The sequence below is a fragment of the Pinus tabuliformis genome, chromosome 1_2 (genome assembly GCF_031772625.1).
Source record: "Pinus tabuliformis cultivar Carrire ecotype Pingquan chromosome 1_2, CPIR1, whole genome shotgun sequence".
In the NCBI taxonomy this organism is placed as follows: Eukaryota; Viridiplantae; Streptophyta; class Pinopsida; order Pinales; family Pinaceae; genus Pinus; species Pinus tabuliformis.
In genome coordinates, this window is record NC_142298.1 from 1,177,756,244 (window position 1) to 1,177,776,909 (window position 20,666).

Sequence of the window (20,666 nt, forward strand, 5' to 3'; positions counted from 1 at the left end):
GGAACTGTATGAGCAGAATGATGAAATAGATCAAGTTTCAAATTTTGCATTACTTGCATATGATCTAGTAAATTTTGATGAAGTTGTGAAAGAAAAAGTTTGGATAAAAACCATGGATGAAGAAATTGATGCTATAGAAAGAAGTAATACTTGGGAACTTGTAAATTTTCCTAAAGGTAAAAATACTATAGGTGTTAAATGGATTTACAAAACTAAAGTGAATGCTGAAGGTGAAATTGAAAAGCATAAAGCAAGACTTGTAGCTCAGGGGTTTAGTCAACAACCTGGTATTGATTATATTGAAACTTTTGCACCTGTGGCTAGACTTGACACAAAAAGAATGGTATTATCTATTGTTGCACAAAATAAATTGAAAATATATCAGATGGATGTTAAGTCTACATTTTTAAATGGATTTCTGGAAGAAGAGGTTTATGTGAAACAACCTCGTGGATATGAAATTAATGGTCAAGAAGATAAAGTTTACAAATTAAAGAAAGCATTATATGGATTGAAACAAGCACCCCAAGTATGGTACAATAGAATTGATGAATATATCAATAACAATGGAGTCATCAGGAGTCTAAGTGAGCCAAATTTGTATACAAAAGTAAACAAGGATGGTAAAATTTTGATTGTGTGCTTGTATGTCGATGATTTGATTTTCACTGGAGATATCGTAATATATGAGTTTAAGACGAGCATGAAAAGAGAATTTGATATGAACGATTAAGGCATAATGAAATATTTTCTTGGTATTGAAGTAACTCAATTTGAAGATGGTATTTTCATTTGTCAATCTAAGTATGCAAAGGATATATTGAAAAGGTTTAGGATGGAAAATTGTAAGCCAGTTGTAACCCCAATTGCAATTGGTACAAAAATTAGTAAGGATGATCATGGTTCAGATATTGATCCAACCTTGTTTAAACAATTGGTTGGAAGTCTTATGTATTTGACTGCAACAAGGCTCGATATAATGTTTGGCATAAGTTTAATTTCCAGATTCATGGAGTCTTAAAAGAGTACCCATTGGCTAGTTGGAGAAACGAGTTTAAGATATGTTGTTGGAACAAGAAATCATGGTATCCTGTATGCATTCGATTTATATTTTAAACTAACTGGATATACATATAGTGATTTTGAGGGCAATATTGATGACATGAGGAGCACATCTGGGTATGTGTTCAGTTTTGGTTCAGGTGCAGTTTCATGGGCATCAATGAAGCAATCCATTGTGACTCTATCATCAGCTGAAGCAAATTATGTTGCAGCCACAACAGCAGCATGTCAAACTGTGTGGATGAGAAGAATTTTGAAAGAGTTGTTGCATGAACAGAAAGAACCCACTCATATTTTATGTGCAACAAATATGCTATTGCATTATCAAGGAATCATGTTTTCCATAAGAAGAGTAAACATATTGAGTGGGTTCTTTCTGTTCATGTATGGAGTTATGTAGATCAGAAGACCAGTTTGTAGACATATTTACAAAACCCTTGGGAAAAGAATTGTTTGAAACTCATAGGGAAAACATAGGGGTATGCATGATGTAATGACATTTTGATGTAATAGCAAAGTTTTGTTATTTTTTGTGAAATAATTAAGGGGGAGAATGTAAGAATAATTATTTCACGATTTACTGTCACCACCACCGCCTTGGCTCTTCATGCTTCCGGAGGTCATCACCGCCTCACCGCCTGCAGAAACGGAAGTGTAGCACCGCTTAAAAATATATTTGTTTAATTGATGTAACCAACATGAACATCTGTTATAAATTGAAGGATCACCGAGAGGTGAAGATCATCAACTCTTGGTTTTTTTTGGTTGTGTAATCTTGGTTGTGTAATCAAGTAGCTGTAGCTACTGTTCTCTATATCTATGTGTTTCTATTTCTTTCATGGGGGCTTTTGAAGGTGTTAATGGGATTCATATATGGCAGTGAAGGAAACGCATTGGAAAATTATAAAACATTGATAAAAGAGGCTGAAGAAAAAAACTGGAAAGGTGATATTAGGGAGAGTATAGAGAAATACGTCTTTGCCTATGATAAACTTGAAAATAAATTGAAAGATCCATTTCTGGATATTTGTTCATTTTTTTGACGCTAGGACTGGAAAGAACTTTCAAATATTGTGGGAGAGGAAGAATTGAAAAGGATAGAAAAAGAGCGCTTGTCACCTAAGATGTGAAAAGCATGACTGCAAGGGTACACAATGTCATATTGGAAGTTAGTCTCTAGAGGACAGAAGGAAACAAATTCAGATTGACCACTCCAACTAAACTTGAAAAGTTCTTAGAAGATGAGGTACACAATCTTTCAACTAAAAAATTTTCATATACTGTTTTGTTTCAAAGTGACTGACTCTAATATTTAATAAATATATAGGACCTTCAAAAGATGAAGGGAATATGGGCAAGTGACAACAAAGATCCACAACATATACTTGTGAAAAAAGGTAGATTTGATGTCTGGATCTTTAAGAGTTCTTAAACTCGGATCCTTAACATATGTGGAGGGCAAATGTGAAAATAAATTTAAAGAGCTAGTTTTTTTCAGTGTGACAACTTCCCATCTTCCTTTTGATGTGTCAAAGCTAAATAGGTTCGAGAAGCTCAGGCATTTATGTTACAACATGAAAGATTTACAGAATCTATGTCAAGTAAGTTCACTTAAAATATCTGGTTATTTCTCTTCTTACTTTTCCTGGAATATCTAAAACACTATATCATGTGCAGTTTTATTACTTTTAATGGTTAGAGTATGATTTTCATATATTACTTATTGCATAATATTCATATGCCTTCTAGTGTCAGACACATCGAATTTTAGGTAAATTCCCCTCCCTTCCAAATCTCTTCCACATGTATTAAGAAACTAAGCAACTTGCGAGTACTGAGACTGGAGAATTCACAATTCGAAAGCTTACCTCAAAAGCTAGGAGATATGAGAAAGAATTTGGAGGAACTATCACTTTCAAGTTGCCAATATCTAAAGGAATTACCAGAGTCAATTTCAAGGCTAGATTCTTTAAGAGTGTTGAGAATGTCTCACAGTTCTAGTTTGACACAGCTGCCAGAAGGTTTGGGATCATTGAATTGTCTACAAGAACTCTATTTGTAAGGTTGTAAAAGTCTAGAAGCACTTCCTAGCGAGCTTGAAAATCTTACATCAATGCAAAAACTCAATTTGTCCTAGTGTGAAAGTCTAAAAGTGCTTCCTAGCAATCTTGAAAAGCTCAGATCGTTGCAAGAACTCCATTTGTATAACTCAAAAAGCATACAAGCTCTTCCTAGCAATCTTGATGAGCTGTCATCATTGAGATTATTGAACTTATCCCACTGTTACGGAATACAAGATCTCCCTTGTGGCTTAGAAAAGTTAACATCGCTTGTTGAGCGTAATCTATCTTGTTGTGGGCTAAGTAGTATTCCTGGAAGCATTGGGCAACTGAAGTTGAATTCAATCAACTTAAATTCGACCTCTTTAAAAGAACTTCCAGATGGGTTTTGCAATTTCTCTACTTTAATAGAGCTTGACATGACTAAATGCGACTGTCTTGAGAAGCCTCTGGAGCGATTTGGAGAAGTAACAAGTTTAACAAATCTAAGACCGGTTTGTTGTCACAGTCTACAGAAGCTTCCAAAAAGTTTCTGCTAACTCAAGTACTTGGAGCACTTGAATTTATCAATGTGCTATACCTTTGAAGAATTATGTAAAGGCTTCAAAGGTCTATCGTCACTTCGAGTTCTAACACTGAAAGGCTATGTCAAGCTAAAGAAGCTCCCTGAGGATTTCCAATGCCTCACCTCATTGGATGTTCTGGATGTAAGAAATTGCCATAATTTGGAAGGGAAATGGATAGACAACATGCTAAAGATGGAAAAGCTACAAATTTTGTGCATCGTAGGAAGAAGTTGTTGGAGGAAAGATGGGAGGAAATTCAAGCACGACAATGCAATCAATCATGGTCTTGTGTTGTGTATACAAAGCAGGTGATTATAAAATCCACATTTTCAAACATGTTTTATGTTCCCACATTATAATTAACTCTTTTAATGTTTAGATCCTAAAACATATCACAAGGGAAAAAATTGCTATGAATACATTATTTTTCCTTTCCACTCAATTTAGCTTTCTCTTCAGGTTTTATCAAATGTGGAGAATCTTCTAAAGTAGTTCCAATCAAAATTTGATAGCATTCTCACTAATGGAGAAGGAAAGCCACTGAATATATCTGGTCATCCTCTAAATAGGCTGCTACTTGTTATGTTTGATGGCCATCAGGATTTCAATCTTGATTTTCCTTTGCCTTTACTTGAGGAGAATATAGATGATATTAAAGAAAAATTCGAAATGGTTTATATTGGCAACCATTTTAGTAAGTTGCATGAAAAAGTGGCGGATAGAATAGTGCAGCATGCTCCAGTTAACGGGGATTCAAAGGCATTGTTTCAAAAACTGCTCTCATTAGAGGCTCATTTCCAGATGGACTTTGACTGACATCTTACCAGTAGTCTCCAAATGACCGTGGAGATTGTGAGTGGGGAAAAATGTAATAAATAACTTTCTCGTTGTAAAGTTTTCAAATTTGGTGATGAGTTGGAGGTGGAGGACTTTGTGGTGATGAAGTGTGGAAGATACCTTAAATTGAAGCAATTGGCAGGGAGTCCTATAACTTTGTTAAGTTAGCTCTTCGCAAGGAGAGAAGAGGAAATTTCTCTTTCCTTTCTTAAGAAAAAGGATGGTGAATCCATGGAGGTATTAAGTTCTATATTTTGTGGATAACTCTTCCTTAAAATATTTTACAATAAAAATGTCAAAATCCCTATTTTTACTATCGATTATTTTGATTGTGTTTATATGAAAATTGTAGGTCGAAGTCAACAAATTGCAAGGGAAAATGACTTTGTTAGATATTAGGCCTGCCAACATCTCTTTTGATATTCATCTTCACGCTTTAGTGGAGATGTACAATGTGGAGAAAGAGAGATTTAATTTTGAAATTATAACAGTTCCAATAATTCAGGAGACGCAACATTGGATGTATCTAAGAAGTTTTCAAGTGAGGTTCCATGGTTGGTCCTCCAAAATCCGTGGCAGTTGACAAATAAAACCAAGTATTTTCTTGTTGAAGGGTGTCCACGATCACATCAAGGATGGGACAAGTGGTAACCGAATAAAATGAGGATAATAGAAAGCAATGGGACAATCACACCATATAACTATCTTGGTGTATTGCGTATGGTGAACACATGGGGGGCAACAGCGTAACCTTTTGTTAGAAAAATTTCACTGTGCAGAGGAGAGGAGTCTCACTCAGAAATTCAGTTACAGAAAAGTAAACTGGATATCGCAACCACACAGGGACTTAATTAAAACATAAATTTTATGCACAACAAAACAGAGTAAAACAAAAGAGGGTTGTGTTAAATTAACTTTTGTAAGATTAATACCATAACGCAACAAGTCACACTTTATATTATATGTTAAAACATAAGGAAATACATTCACGTAATAAACGGAGGCTGCAGCTCCAAGTGAAAAACACAAAAAACTTACTGCGATTTATGCATCACTGGGGTTGCGGAGTAAACTTCTGTAAAACTCCATAAAATTGGTTTTCACGCGCCCACCAATATTTCCTCCACGATTTTCTCCTCACTACCTCATGGAATCTCTCTCTCTAACTTGCCCAACATCACAAATGAATTTTACATCCATATTTATCTCAACATACAAATTTGACATTAATACATGACAAAGCAAAAAATTAATATGCAACATGGGCGAATTTACATAGTAAATGGTTTTCTGAACTTGCAGGGGTTGTGTAGTGTGGGCAACAATGGTGGAGTGAATGCTTGCCCATACTTATTTGCTAAACTTCATTAAATGCCTTAACTTCTATGATGTGTTGTGGAATTGGTCGCACTATACTTCTGCTTTGACTTCAGTCATTTCGCCTATAAACAAAATCGCAACCGTGGAGTGGTTGACTAGTAAAGCATGGTGTTTGTCAGTGTGTTTAAGGCAGTGGTTGGGATTAATATTTCCAACACTCCCCCTTCATCACAAGTTCCGCCATTGACAATTCGCAAACAATATTTGAGATAAACAAAACTATATCAGTATATTGTTCTCGTGACCTATAGTGCTACAACAAAATTTCATCATTGTTAATGAACTCTCTGATAAAATGATATTTAGCATCAATATGCTTGGTCCTCTTGTGAAACAAAAAATTATTTGACAATGCAATTGTTGAGGTATTGTTGCAGAAAATAGTTTTTGTTCCCTCTTGGTCGTGGCGAAGATCCCTCAACATCTGTCTCATCCAAACTGCCTGACACACTATTGCTGTTGCGGTGACATATTCAGCTTCTGCTATTGAAAATGAAACTATCAGCTGCTTCTTGGAAGCCCATGAAACGGGTCAAGAACCTAGATGAAAAACATATCCTGAAATGCTCTTTCTGTCATCGAAACTTCCTGCCCAATCACTGCCAATGTAACCAACCAACCTGAAATCATCTGTTGTGGTGCACAAAATGCCATATTGTTTTGTCCCATTAACATACCTTAGAATCCTTTTTGCTACTTGCCAATGTGTTTCCTTGGGTGTCTCCATGAACCTCGACACCAAACTCACTACATATATTATATCCGGCCTAGTGGCAATCAAATATATCAAGCTATCTATTATACTTTTGTATAATGTCAAATTATCACTGCTGCTGCAATTTTCTTTGCTCAACTTCAACCCCATGACAGTTGGAGTCGGTGCGGGCTTATTGTTCTGCATTTTAAACCTCTCCAAAATGTCTGCCACATACTTTGCTTGAGAGATAAAAATTTGATTTTTTGGTTTGCTTCACTTCTATGCCCAAAAAATATTTTAACAACCCCATGTCAATCATTTCAAATTCATTCTTCATGACTTGTTTGAAATCAATGACGGGGAAATTATCACTGCCCGTAAAAATCAAATCATCTACATATAAGACAACAATAAGAATCTTACCATCACTTTCTTTGAGGTAGAGAGTAGGCTCACCATAACATTTGTCGAAACCATTGTCCAATAAGTAGGAATATATCCTACTATACCGTGAACGCGGTGCTTGCTTCAGCCCATAAAGAGCTTTCCTCAACCAGTACACTTTGTCTTCTTTGCCTTCTACCTCATTACCAAGTGGTTGCGCAACATACACTTGCTCTTTCAGCGCTCCATTCAAGAATGCTGATTTTACGTCCATTTGATACAATTTTCATTTATGTTGCGTGACAATTGCCACAACTATATGCACTGTCTCCATCCTTGCGACTGGTGCGAACGTCTTCACATAATCTCTTCCATGGTACTGCTTGTATCCTTTGACAACTAGCCTTGCTTTGTGCCTTTCAATCTTACCATTGACATTACTCTTGGTCTTATAGACCCACTTCACTCCAATGACATGTTTTCCTTGTGGCAAGTCCACTAACTCTCATGTGTCATTCCTTTCTATTTCTTCCTCCATTGCCGCAACCCATTTTTCTTATTTGACTGCATCTTCAAATGGACTGGGTCATCTACATGACAAAATAATGCAAATAAGAAATTAAGACTAGTGCTGCTATCAACTTCATCTTGCTCATAAACTTCATTTAAACTTCTGAATTTTGGTCTTCTTATGCTTGCTGAAGATGGGTTTGATATGTCACTTGGTGTTGCGCTTTGCGGCATGCTTAGAGAATCACTTAATAGACTACATGACATTGTCCTATTATTTGTTGATGACGTTCCTTGCTGCCTACTTTGTTGCACTTGAATAGGAGTAGAGGGAGTCACTGTTGAGGAATTGTTTGCTGTTGTCAATTCCTCTTTGTCCTCATGTGGTATACATGCTTTCACACTAATTGTCTTCTCTAAAATTCCATCCCATGCTTCCTCTTCTATGAACTGCACATCTCTCCTGATTATGGCCTTCTTGGTTAATGGATTGTAGAGTTTGTATGCATTGTATTCATTACTATATCCAACAAATGTACATTTCTCCCCCTTGTTGTCCAACTTCTTCCTCAACTCATCTGGGACATGTGCATATGCAACACATCCAAAAACTCTCATGTGAGTGACACTACACTTTCTTCCACTCCATGCCTCTTCAGGAACTATGTTCTGGACGCTTTTGGTTGGACATCTATTCAAGATATATGATGCACAAGTGACAACTTCAACCCAATAATCATTTGGCAAATATTTTACTTTCAACATACTCCTTTCCATTTCCATAATGGTTCTATTCTTCCTTTCCGCTACACCATTTTGCTGAGGTATATACCTTGTTGTAAATTCCACGCTCCCTGCAAAATCGAAGGAAGTCATTGAGATGTATTCACCACCTCTATCAGTCCTGAGGATTTTCATGTAGTGTTCGATTTGCTTCTCAACAAGAGCTTTGTATTGGCAAAAGCACTCAAACACTTCGCTTTTCTATTTTAAGAGAGACCCATGTGTTTTTTGTGTAGTCATCTATGAATGTCAATAAATAGTGGCTGCCACCAATTGATGGTGTCTGCATTGGTCCACATAAATTTGAGTGGACAATCTCGAAAAGTGCCTTTGCCCTTATCAACTTTCCTGTTGGAAATGTCTTTCTATGTTGCTTGCCCAAGATACATCCTTCACATAGGCGATTTGTTTTTTCTATGAGTGGTAATCCCTTCACCATGCCTTTCCTATGCAACAAATTCAAACCTCCAAAGTTGAGATGTCGAAATCTCAAATGCCATAACCAATTTTCATCTTTGACCTCTGCTTGAAAGTTTACTTGTATGACATCTGCATCTTTTCTTCCATCCTCTTGTGAGGTCATTGATAGTTTTTCTTGTGCTCCTTCTTCCTTCAAATATGATCTTATTTTTAAGGGAAACATTCTATTGTTTGTCATCTGAACCTTTGCAATCAGCTATCTACTTGGAGGCCTATCCAAAATTGTGCACTCATGATTTTTGAAGAAGACATTATAGCTCTTTTGCATGAACTTTCCAATGCTTATGAGCTTATGTTTCAAACCGGGACGCAGTAAACATGTGAGATGTACTTCTTCTCTCCCTTCTTTGTTAAGATATTAACTCTTCCTTTTTCCATGACAGAGACTTTGCTAACAGTCCCTAATGTCACTTCAAATTTCACACTTTCATTTAGATTGGAAAAATTTTGTATGTTTCCTAACATATGATTGCTACACCCCAAATCAAAATACTATGATTGCTACACCCCAAATCAAAATACTATACATCACTTTGTTTTTCTTGTACTTAAGGCGGTCGTTGAGATTAATATTTCCAACACCTTTTACGGCAAAATACAAAAAGAAAAGACACAAATGGAGGCTATGTCTCATGCAATGTTTCTTTTCCAGCGTTTGGAATGTCAGTAACTACCTGTTGTTTGTTTTTCAAATGTTTTGAAAAGGAAAATGATTCCGTTATTGGTTTGATTTTCGTGTGTGTTGAAAAGGAAAATAATTCCGGTATTGGTTTGTTTTTCGTATGTGTTGAAAAGGAAAATGATTCCGTTATTGATTCAAGTATGATATAAATTAAAAAGAAAATGATATTCATTTCTGATTTATTTTTTCTCCTTGTGGCTGAGGATGAAAAGTTGAAGGCGGCAAGGAGTCAGGAAAAAAATGATATGCTTACGAAAGGGAGTTTACAAGTTCCAAGAAGGATTTGTTAAGAGAATTGAGTGACATCATTTATCTTATTTATATTCCAAATTTCGGTGTAACAGGAGGAGCATGGGAATATTTCACTGTTACAATTTATGAATGGTATTCAACTTTGGAACCTTCCAAGATGTCAGCAGCGGAGATGCCAAAGATGCTTTGGTTAAGTTTATCTGAGTATGAAGCTATTAGATTTTGGGCACGTATTTACTCTCTGAAAGAAATAATTAATTTTGAAGATCAATTTCAGTTATCAGAAATGCTTTCAAGGATGACAAATAATTATATCAAGACGTAAGTTTTATTTTTCCATTTTTTTTTAACTCCAGTTAGGGAAAGACTATATCTATGAATTGAGTGTGGCTTTTCTTATTAAAATAATTATGATTATACACATGTTTATTTTAGAATAAGATATTTGGATCTGTGGATTATAGGGATTTAATTTTGTATGAATATTTTTTAGTGGTTATTTATAAAAAAATGTGATATTTATCTTAAAGATAGCTATATGTCTTTTTTGCTTTCTAATTTAATTTAAAAAATGTTATAAAATTAAATTGAAATAAAATATTTTGATTTTGAAATGATTTACTTTTATTTGGACATGCCGTATTGATAAGCCATGGTATTGTAGCAAAACTTATTTACGAGTTAAGATTCTATATGGACAAGTAAGGAGGAATATGCATGATTAAGATTCTTGTTACATATTTTTAAAATGTATAATATGCATGATTAAGATTCTTGTTATCTATTTTTAAAATGTATATATGTTTAATTCATATATTAATTATTTTTATAATTATTAGTAATAATAATAATTTAAAATAAAGTTTTAATTTAGTTAATTTCCATTTTTTTTTATCCAAGAAAAGTGAAATGTATCATGACATAAATACGTTGATGATTATGATGGATTAACACTTATCTAGGCCGTCAGCCATTTAATTTATATGATTATGCTAATTTTAGTTCGAGTTGTCTTTAGTGCAACGTTTTGGAAGCTTTTCTAGTCTAATTTCTCTAAAATCCAGTAGGAATTTTTTGAAATCACAAGTTTGATGGGTAATCCTTGCACAATCAAAGTGCCTTAAGAATTTTTCAAAACACTGAATCCATATATACACAAAAAACAGTGTAAATAACACAAATCAAAATTTCAACTCTAAAAAAATCCAAAAATTCTCACTAAAACAACTCCATTTTATTTAATTTAATAAAACACATCAGTTCATTCCTTCATAAACTAGCGTTCTTTATTTTTGTCCTTTTTTCTTTTTATAATGCCGAAGACAACCATATTATGATATAACTGATGGCATTAGGCACACCATTTGTTTTTTCCTCCAATATTTCGATCAAGCTATCTGTTTGTATTTTGGACTATTCACAAAAGCACAATCTTTTCTTTTTTTGTATGATGGATAATGACGACGTTTATAGAGAACGCTTTTGGTGTTAGCATTCTAATGTTATTCTCACGTGACAATGAGAAGCTCTATTTCTCTAGATGATGTACTTTCACTATTATCCATTGAAAATTGTTTTTTTTTAAACATTATTTAAAATTTTGTTTATTTATATTTTTATATTTGTTATTGTATTTGATTATATATGTGGGTTTTTAATTAATATTTTAATAGAAAATAAAAAATAAATTAAGAATGATATAATATATTTTATATGATTTTTTCAAAAAGAAAATTTGCTTTTTATTTTGAAATGAATTGAAAATACAATCTTAAATATTGACGCACATACAATATATAGCTATTTTTTATGTGATTTAGAGGTCTATTACTAGTATTATTTTCATAAGTTGTACCAAAATCTTAAATATCTATTTCAGTTTTACATAGGTCAAATAAGATCAAAAGTTTGAAAGCCTACAAGGCTTTGAAGAAACCAAAATTCCCTTAGTTAATCCATGTAAGACCAGAAAACCTTCATCTAAGTGCAAAGATTCCTTACATACTAAATCTATGGAAAATATGGCCAAAGTTGATCCACACTGAAGATTGGGTGTAGGCCAAGGAATGGAGGAATGTTGAGCTCAAAAGCATTATCTTCCATAACCTCAGTGATGGTGTAAGACCCATATCGAAGTAGGCGAAGCTTGCGGTGGGCCTCAATGAGATGCTCCTTCTACAAATGTAACAAAACTTTGTCACACACCTAGAACTTGTGTGGCACCCGACGCTGATCCAAATGTTGTTTGTACTAACATTTTCTTTTTCCAATATGTCATGAAATGGTTGGTGCTGACTGTATTAAATGAAGCTAGTAGTTATGTCAACTTCAGATTGGAAATGAGTCAAATCTACTTGAGTAGCCGCAAGTGGTATGGAAACATCAATGGGACACAATGGGTAGAATCCCAACCACACCTAAAAGGGGCTGTGGCTAGTTGAGCTATGGAGAGCCTTGTTTTAGTTGTGCTAGACATAGGGGAGGCTTTTATCCCATGTGTGTGGATGCTTCGAGTTGTACATGTGCAGAATGTGCATGATTATCCTGTTGACAACCTCTGTTTGGCCATCAGTTTAGGGGTGGAAGGACTTGGACTTAGTGAGCTTGGTATCAAGCATTGACTAGAGGCTTGACCAAAATGTACTCAAGAACCTGTTGTCCGGATCTGAGATAATGGAATGCAGGATCCCAAAGTGTACCAACACTTATTCAAATAAGAGCTTAGCAGTGGCTTTTGTTGTGATACTCTTCTTGCTGGCCACCAGAATGGCCATCTTAGAGAACCTGTCGACGACCACAAAAACATCATCATTTCCATGTTTAGTAGAAGGAAGGCGCAACATGTAATCCATGGAGATGGATTCCCAAGGCCAGCTAGCAGTAGGCATAGGAGTATATAGGCCTTGCTTCTTGATGTTCAGTTTAGCAATGATGCAAGCAATACAGGATTTGATGTACCTCCCAACATCCTGTCGAAGGTTCAACCAATAAAAATACTTATGTAACACAACCACTATTTTCTCTACTCTGAAATGTCCAACAACCCAACTATAGTGCACCTCCCAAATAATCTTGGCACGCTCACTTGAAGAAGGTGTCCCAAGTGGCATAATAGTGCACACTGGAGGTGAAAATATGAAACTTGCTCGCCTTCCAAGAGCATCTGGTATGTGCTATCAAATTCTGGATCCCTCTTGTAAAGGTGTAGCTACCTTGAAGTCTTGTGTCCACAAGACTTGAGGAGAGTGAACAACGCCATAACTAGTGGCTGGTTGAGACAATCTACAAAATTAGTGGTGTTTCCCTTATTATACTTGATGTTCAAATGAAACTGTTAGAGATATGTGGAAATTTTTTTATGGCGATTGATATGCAACTTTCCTTATGTTTGTATGAACTACAAGGGTTGGTGGTTTGTGTGGATGATCATTCCCTTCCCTAGAATGTAATGCTTCCATTGTCAGCAGGCCTGCACAATGGAATACATCTCTTTATCATAAGTGGGATACTTTTGGACTCTATCTGAAAGTGCCTCACTATGATATGCCACCGGATGTCCATGTTGGGTAAGAACTACACTAATAGCATAGTCGGAGGTGTCTGTCTCAATTTCAAATGGTTGCTACAGGTCTAGTAATGTGATTGCTGGTGCAGGGAAGAGCCGATGCTTCAACTCGAAAAACGCCTTTTGTTGGTGTTATAGACATTTTTGGGCACTGCAACCCCAAGCATAAAATGTCCATAAACCAAGGGCTCCTAAGTCCCTAAAAGTGTTGTTCTAACCCCTAAAAGAACAAGGTCAACTGATTACAGCTCCTCCCAGAAGTTCTCCATGAAAAACTACTCAGAATTGGTCAAAACAGGACCATTCAGCTGCTCCATAGGCAAAGTGCGTTGCATTGCACCTAAATACATTGTGTGGGTGCGTTGCATTTCAAAAAGCCCTTCTATGGGGTGCGATGGGCGAGAAATGACAAATGGCAGTGTCATTCCGCGAGGTGGAGAGGCAATGGAAGCTGCCAGAAACTTCTCCTATGACACTTGCCTCTTTGAATTCGACCAAGGATGAGTAAGAGATCATCAGTCTCCAAGTGGAAGCAAGAACTATCAGAGGGAAGACACTAATCAAATCACAAGCTGACTCATCCCCCTTACAAATATCTATATATGGATCCCTCATCCCAGAGATCCAGAGGCTGAAATTTTGCATATTGTAAGGAATTGTTGTTGGTTTCTTCAGACAACATCAGATTGTTGGGTGATCTAAGCTTTGTATGAGGTGAAGAGGGGCTTCCTTGCTGAGAGGTTGATGCTAGGTCAGAACAACCGGTTGTAACTCCTCTTGGCTCTTTCTTGTTTATCAATAAAAAGCTATTCAAGTTTTCCTCCATACTCTTGTGTCATTTATGTTTGCTACATTTGTATGGTCAATTTACATCTGATCCTAGATTGTTTATGATTATAGATCCATGTTCTTGTATAGTGCTATGCTACTGTGATCTTACAGGTACTCTGTGAAGCTGGGCATGCAAGGGAACAAGTAGCGAAAGACTATCAAGAGAGAGAGGAATCGAACTAGGAGATTAACGCATGACAGAGGTTGGTCTTCTTTATTCTTCTCTCATCTATACTTCATAAAGGAAAAATGAAAGTAGCTTTACTGTTTTTGTTTCTAAAGTAGCTATCACACCTTAGTGGGATAGAGAAGTTCTATATAGACACTTTTCCCTATAACAAAATGGCGACTCCGCTGGGGACGAGTTAGTTTGTTTGTTTATCTTCCTTGTTGTCTACTTTATAAACTTACAGACGGAGCCTGAAGTTGTGCCAGGTAGCTTTCGAACTACATTTGCTCTGCAAATGCAAAGTAGATAAATGCCGCTTCAGTCAATCTCCGGGATTTGTTTATAAATTAAACAACTGATTTACAAACTCTTTGATTGCCTCTTGTGATAGCTCTTAGAACCTCTTTAGATCTGCCCCTGATTGTTGCATTACTGATTACCATTTTCTCGGCCAAAACCCAACTGAACTGCAAACTGTGACCTGGAACCCAACCAAAGTCTCGTCTCTGGCCCAGCGCAGGTACTGTTCTGAGAATCTGAAATTCAGCGCACTTCCCGAGTGTAGTAGGTGCGCTACATTTCAAATTCCCTATGTTACAGGTGCGCTGATCAGACTGGGCATTGTGTAGTTTTGGTTTCTATGATTTATTCTTTCCAGTTATATTCATGAATTTTGCTGCCTGTGATCAGTATATCTCTATTTGAAACCCCTTTTCCTTGCTGTTATTGCGCCTCCTTTGTACAAAAGAACTGTAAATGTTTTTGTGTGTTTGTTGAGTAATTTTCAGTTCTCCTTTGCAAAAAGTAGCATAATCGCACTGTCGTCCTTTGATTTGAAAGTGTCGCAAGTGTCGTTTTCAATCATAGGAAAGAGTTTGGTTGCTGTAGATAGTCGATTATCTTGTTACTATTGTTTTTGGTCTAATTTGTGGCTTTTCTAGTGTCAAAAACAAGTATTCATTTCCAAATCGTAGAATGTTGTGATTGCCTCCATTTTTGATTTCGAAAAGAAACTTTTTGATAATTGTCGCTTGAAAAGAAATAGATTTGTGCATCAACTTTCTTTTTATCATTCACACACTAAGAAAGTCGAAAACAAATACATGCATGTGCATTTGCATTTACACAGTCTGATTGGTTTGATTTAGGAAAGTGCATTTAGAGTGTGCTCTTTGCTCTTTGTGAAAGAATTTTGTCTTTCTTTCCTTAGTAGCTAGGATTTTCATTGCACAAAGAAGATAAAAGATTGCTTATCATCTTAGATTGCATTTTAGGAATCGTGTATATACATCGCGCGGTGAACCTGAAAGGCAAACTTAATAAACAAGATCAACTATAAAATAAATTCAATGAATCTAACAACGCTTTGGAACCTAACACACAACATCTAGAGGTCTAGGCTAGAGATGTATTCCGTCGTCGTAAAGCTTGGTAACTGTTGTTCTCACTGTTGGTTGGGTGATTCCTCCACTTTGAGGCGATAAGTGCCAATACGGACTTGTGCTCCCACGTACCGTCGAGTATATTTTGGGAGACCACAATAGGTTTAATCTTTTATCCATAGGAAGCCGTGTCTGCCGCCCTATCGATCGCAATGCACTGAACACAACATTCGGGAAGATTGACTGCCGTACCGTAAAAAGTATTCTGTAGTTTTGCGATTGATTTGGTAATCCCTCTACCTATATTTCCAGAGCAGTCCCTTTCGTTCCTTTTCAGACTCCTTAACGGAAAAGGTCCATCTGCGCACTTGTCACTTCAGGCTCATTAAAAATCGAAGGTGACTAGAGTCATCTTTTGTTTTTTCTCGACTCTTTAAAATTCAAAAAAACAAGTTGTGTAAAAGCATCTAAAATTTATTTTAAATGGAATATTCATCAGCCTTTCCTACGTTGATCTTGGGTTGAGAAAATGGAATCCACCAACCAAGGAATTCCCCTTGGAGGAAATCCTAGTCCCTTCTCCTCTTGGGGAGATGTTGGTGCACCCCATATGGCCACATTGTCGCTTCTAGGACTGGCATTCGGCTTGCCTGTATGGCTCTTCTCAACCTCTATCGTTCAGAACACCGCAATCCCTGAACAATCGAGTCAGCAACTAGACGAGTCCAGAGTTACCCACCAACCTTCTACTTCTTCCAATTCTTCCTCTCCTCCTTCCTCTTCGCTTGATGGGGCTGGTAAAGCCAAAATTCAAGTACCTGAGAAGAAGAAGGAAAAGAAGAAGAAAGAGAAGAAGAAGAAGGAGCCAAAAGCGAATGGGGGCAAACGAGCGTCGTCTAGCGAAAATCCACACACTGCACCGACCAGGCCTAAATCACCATGTGTCATTTGTAAAGGAGACCACTATCATAGAGATTGTCCTTACATCCCTCGGATCTTAAGGGACTGGTCTCCTCGTTTGCACAACCTGGTGTCGTCAACCTCTGATGATCATGTTGAAAACACACCGTCGCCTAGTGAAAGTGAAGCCCGTGGACAAAAAGGAAAATATAAATTTCCTTGTAAACTGTGTGAAGGCGATCATGCCGTACACCGTTGTCCCTTCTTAGATGAGGCTAAAAGAGTTTTGAATGATCGTCCGGTTTCACCGTTATGACTTCCTCCTGGATATAAAAAAACTCTTGCCAAGTCCGTCACTAGTTGAAAATCCGGCTGACCGGCCTAGATGGTCGGCCTAAGTCTCTATCATCGAAGAAAAACCATCTGAATCAACACCAGACGAAAGTCAAAAGGTCAAGGTGGCGATTGACCCGGTCTTGCCTTCAGAGGTTCCATCTTCAGATGATACAGCCATAGAAGAGAATAAGGATGACACCATCCAAATTCTTTTCATAAGCACAGACTCCGATGAACATGGGGGCAATTTACCCATTCCTTTACCGCAGGAAGGAAGTTTGTCAGAGTCGTACCCGGCCGTCTATTCGGTCCCACCTCCAAGCAACCTAATTGTCTCCTTTGACTGGAATCAACTAGGCAGACCCCGTTTACCAGCTAGTGTACCATTCTGAATCATTGTTCAAATATATAGAATGGTTATGGCCGGTACCATCATAGATGAAGGGGCTTCTGTGAGTATCCTTTCCTCGACTGCTTGGAAAGCGCTTGGTTCGCCATCGCTTTTACCTGAGATGAGAAATCTAACAGGCTTTGATAAAGGAACCAGTTGACCGTTAGGGATCCTTCCCAATGTGCCCATAACATTGAGAGGGAAAACCGTTTAAATAAACGTAATGGTAGTCCAAGGACCCCTGGATTATAATCTACTCCTCGGACAAGACTATATTTATTGCATGGGAGCGATTGTCTCCTCACTCTTTAGAGTAATGTGTTTTCCGCATGAAGGAAGAGTGGTCAAGCTCGTAGACCAGCTTTCATTTCCCAGATCACACATAGCAAATAGTCATATACCATCCCTGAATGGTCTTTTCACGCAAGAAATGTCTCAATTCCCAGTCCGTCCACCTGATGAGCGTGAGTGATTCAGGGGACATGACTGAAACCCAGGGGGCATGCACCCTGGTCTGCTTCGGCAGGAAAACTTCGGGTATAGAGTAGGTTTCCGCGAGAGTATATGACCTCCGTACTCCCGTCCGTGATTGGAAGAGGGAGTTGGACTGGAATAAGATTCTCTTGTCAAAGTTATGTGAGTTTGCAGGCATCGCCACTCACCTTTGTCTATTTCGGTAGATATCGCCGAAGAAGTGATTTCTTTGGTAACCTGTAAGAGGTAGGCCTCTCTCGGTAAAATAATCGTTCTGGTGGATAGAAGTAGGGGTAACCTTGAAAGTCTGTTTTATACCTGGGGGCATGCAAACCTTTTGGCGTGCAAGCAAAGAGCGATTATTTATCTGTTTTTTTGGATTAGTCGTTTCCTAACTTGCATAAAGAAAGGATGTGGGGCAAAACTCTAAAAATTGCCATTTTATATGAGACTTTCTTATTATATGACTGGATTAATCGAGCAGTTTTAGCGCATAGTTCAAGCTCGTTAAAAAATAAACATAAGCCATGAGCAAATGTTTCCCCCCGCGTTTAAGCTCATTAAAAAATGAACTATTTCCCTGTAAATAACCATCGTGAATGTAGTGCTTCAGCCTTTAAAGCCTTGGTCGTGTTTTGATCCATCACCTCCACCTCTGTATTGGCCGATCATTCACCTACACTTGATTGTTTACCCCTTTTTGAGGAACAACTGCGAAGAGTGATCTCACTAGCCATCCTTGTAACACTGCCGTGATTGGAAAATTCCAAACCTTACCTGGAATCAGCTGCTACCCAATTTTATCACTCGTTCCTCAAAAGACGAGTCTCCTTTAAGATCTTTTCAATAGACTCGTAAAATATGAAAAGATTTCCGAGCCATTTGCCTCTCTAGCTCGTTAAAGGGACCGGAAGTGCTATGCCTCCTTTAGATTTTAATCTTTTTGGACCTGAGGGATTATTACACAAAAAGATCGAGTGTTTGTTTTTTTCGGCTCGTTAAAAGGATCGAAAATTCATCCCTTATGTAATGTTTTATACCTTTTCGGACCTAAGGGATTATGATGACGAAAAAGGATTTTTGGAGTTGCCTTTACGTTCCTTTTCAGACTCTCTAAAAATGAAAAGGACCGAGTTATCTTTGTCGTTAAACTCGTTAAAATTTTAATAGCGACAAACTTGTCTATAGACAAGAACGAGTTTCACTATCGCTAGGCTCGTTAAAACATAGCGATGGGTTTGCCCGAAGGGCAAATTATAGAACAAGCATATGTTATCCTCCTCAAGCTTGACAAAAATAAAGAGGTATTGGTCAGCAATGACTGGGGAAATTGGGAAGAAAACTTGAAGAAACTTTGTTGGTAGCAAGTCGCTCTTGAACATGACACTTTCGCTCCGCATCCAAGTCGGGTTGGGTTGTTTCATTCACCAGCCACATCGCCATGGTCTCATCAAACCATCCCCATTTTGGGGTTAATGCTACCAATCCATCATGTCAGTGTCACTGATATGTTCAAGAGAAGTCATTCAGAGAGTTCACCTGTGTCTCACCTGCTACAATATATTTACCTCCATCCTTTCATCACCGCCGCCCTGAACCTTATATCACCATATCGTTTTCACCTCCATTAAAATCATTTGCTCCATTCCGTGTCATTGATGTGGGATTCATTAAGGCCCTCCTATCACGGATCGCTTCTTGTCGACATCAACTCATTATCCAAGAAGTCGATCTAGGGACACCCCTTCAGTACTTTGAAGCTTGCATGCCTTAATGGCAAGTTTCTCACTTCCGGCGACAGGTTTACATCAATGGCCTTCGACCAAAAGATTTTGCGTGGTGTTCGACGCCAAGTCCTTTATTCACACCACGCGAATTGTACTGCAGTTCTTGAGGGTCATTATCATTATCGGTGATTCGTCTCGCGCTTGTTAATAGCTTACATCATTGACTAGTAATCAGGCGATATCTTTCCATGTTCGACTCCAGAACATCTCTCACATGGATCGACTTGTACTTCGAGTGAAGATCGAACAAGATTGAAGACCCCGGATCTAGTTTCATCCATCCAGGCTGATATATATTCAGGAAAATAAAGACATCAAATGTACATCATTGCTGCACAGATAATCATCCAATCAAAGGGATGATGGCTCTACCAGAATCATCAGTCTACACTCAGACAATTGTCTGTCCTATGTACATGAGAATGAATTTATAAAGTTGAGCATGGGAATGCCCGCCTCAGCTAGATCATGAAAATATTATGAAGATAATGTATTGTATTGTATCTTATTACAGGTCTCCTCTCAGCTTGAAAGAACTTTGGATCCTCATCATAAAGCATTTCACCCAACATCCAAAAAAGATTAACGACCTCATGCTTTACGGGGCAACTGTTATAGACATTTTTGGGCACTGCAACCACAAGCATAAAATGTCCATAAACCAAGGGCTCCTAAGTCCCTAAAAGTGTTGTTCTAACCCCTAAAAGAACAAGGTCAACTCATTACAGCTCCTCCCAGAAGTTCTCCATGAAAAACTGCTCAGAATTGGTCAAAACAGGATCATTTCAGCTGCTCCATAGGCAAAGTGCGTTGCATTGCACCTAAATACACTGTGTGGGTGCATTTCATTTCAAAAATCCCTTCTATGGGTTGCGATGGGTGAGAAATGACAAATGGCAGTGTCATTCTGCGAGGTGGAGAGGCAATGGAAGCTTCCAGAAACTTCTCCTGTGACACTTGCCTCTCTGAATTCGACCAAGGATGAGTAAGAGATCATCAGTCTCCAAGTGGAAGCAAGAACTATCAGAGGGAAGACACTAATCAAATCACAAGTTGACTCATCCCCCTTACAGATATCTATATATGGATCCCTCATCCCAGAGATCCAGAGGCTGGAATTTTGCATATTGTAAGGAAT